Raw genomic sequence first — 2532 nt, forward strand, 5'->3', positions numbered from 1 at the left:
ACCACAGGCTCCTCTGGCTGCCAACGCCCACTTCCGGGACACCCGTGAGCAAGCTGGCCCGCGTGGGGCGCAGCCAGACTCGCCCGACGGCCACGGCCCCCCTCCTGCCCTCACCAGCAGGCAGCCCGGGCCTTTCTCAGTCACACTGGTGGTATCTACCCCAGAAGCTCACCTCTGCCCTACTCTGGCCTCCTTTTGGCGTCCCCGAGTGTCCATGCAGTTCGTGGGGAATTAAGCAACTGAGAAAATGCCTCTCGGCGCCCCCAGCCCCAGGGTTCGTCTAGGTCCCAGAGACCCTCTGCCTGGAGGCGGGCCTTCCCCAGGGCTACATCTGCACCCCCTGCGGTGTCACCCTCAGCCGTTGCCGGGCAACCTGGACAGTGCGGTGGGCAATGGCCCAGGGTAGGTGGCCGCGACGGTGGCCTCCTGCAGAGCTGGGACCCGGTGCTACATTTGTGATTTTGTTTTCTCCCAAGTCAGAAAAATGTTGAGGGTATTAGAAATCCCTGAAACTCAGTTAACCGAATTTCCAGTCGCCAAAGCGGAAGGGTAGGCATCGCCAGGCGCTGGTGAACCCCGGTCAATGAGCGCTTCCATGGAAACCACTTGGCTGATTACATTTTTTCTGTGTATTATTTGAATAGAGAGTAAAGCTCCTCTGCTGTTTCGTAACCATACCCTTTCCCCCGCTAACTGGAGGCTGATTTCTACATATTTCTTCCATGTATCTGAGAATATCTAACTCGAAGGATGAGAAGGAAATAAAATGTTAGAATCAGATAAGGCTGGTTATAGAAGAGTAATGTATTACCTCAAGTTTTGACTTACTTTGTAAAAGCCAATAACTGGTGTAATGTTTATCTTGATAGACTTTAAATGTATCAAGTCCTAATTGTATTTTAAATTGAAGCCTTACATTTTTAAAAACAGATTTTGTATTTTTCTCCTGGAGGTCTTTGCTCTAATCTCTCTCTCTCTCTCTCTCTCTCTCTCTCTCTCTCTCTCTCTCTCCCCCACCCCCCCTTTCTCATTCTAGGCACACATTTAGTTAGATATGAAGCGTTTAATTCATTGGGAGCTAGGTCAGCTGCCAGATAAGTTGCAAAAACAAAAACAAAAAAAAACCTACCCATTGAATAACTTCTTTGAATTTGGAGATAAGTTTTCTTTTACTTGAAATGAATATATTAATACTAGAGGGGCAAAACTAGCAATGCTTGCTGAAGTGACGATGCTGCTGCTGTTCCACCCCCACCCAGATGGTCTCTGAGTGCTCCATCCTGGGCAGGACACACAATCTGGAGCTGAGAGGGTGGGGCAAGAGTGCATTGACTCCAAGCCGAAGGCAGGAGTGGCTCAACTTGGTCTCATCTTGCACTTAGTGCAAATACCAATAATTAAAATGCCTGGACTTCTGTCCTTGGTCACAGTAACAACAACGTTTTGAAGACTTTTCCCTGGTGGCATCCTAGAGGGACCGACTTTCTGCAGCCTCTGTCTTCCAAGCTGAGCTTCTGCTGCAGTGTGCCTGTCACTGCACCTGTGTGTCTCCCTGATGTCCCTGTCAGCTGCTTCATTTTGATTTCCTTTCTTCTCCCGCTCTTTCTCCAGGCTCCGTTCCAGCATCTCCTCTTCTTAACTGGCCACAATACAACACTAAGCACATTTTTCGTAATTTGCATTTATTAAATCGAGTTTGTAGGCCTTGTTCTCTACTTTAAAAGCAGATGAGTGGAACATTTATGTTTCTCTGGTCAATGAGCCTCAATAAAAAACAAACAGAAAAAAGGTTTGACACGTGACACATGATATCTTTTCGTTGCTGTTAAGGACATTTTGAGAAAGTTTTCTAAGTTGCTATGCTCCAATTTCTTATTGCTTAAATAAAAGAGAAATTCAGTGACTTGTGCTTCTTTTTGAGGAGGACACTGAAAACTGGTCAGGAAGAGACCACTGAGGGATTGACAATTCACATGACATGGTTTCTTCAGAGTGGCGCTCAACCTAAGGTTCTGTGATTTCCAGGAGCTGACAAAGGTGTGATAGTTTTAATCACTACTAGAATTTTTAAGCATCACTACCAGGATTTTTAAGATAGTCAAATACTGTGAGGTTATTTGGCAATGACACTTGACCTTTTATGGGGTCACAAATCTCCATGAAAGCTATATTCCAGAAAGACTCCTAAAACCATGTACCACATAGCAACAAAACATTGCATATAATTTGCATATATTTTAGGAAGCTCATGGGTCCCAGGTTAGGGACTCCTCCTATATACACTCACTAAAATATTTTTTCTTTTGCCTACAGTAATTTCAAACTGGGAGGTCATACCAATCGGAAATTAAAGGGTCAATTTGAATAATGGCTAGACTATTAGATAACTATTATATTATTATCAAATTCTCCCATAACTGTGCTGGCTCATAGCAGGGACTGAGGGGGACTTCCACCCCAGGAGAGAAAATTGGGTGCCACTATGTAAGTAAAAGTATTGCCAGTTGCAAAGGCTGAGCATGTATGTGCCTT

Source organism: Mandrillus leucophaeus, unplaced genomic scaffold (assembly GCF_000951045.1).
Source record: "Mandrillus leucophaeus isolate KB7577 unplaced genomic scaffold, Mleu.le_1.0 Scaffold6, whole genome shotgun sequence".
Classification (NCBI taxonomy): Eukaryota; Metazoa; Chordata; class Mammalia; order Primates; family Cercopithecidae; genus Mandrillus; species Mandrillus leucophaeus.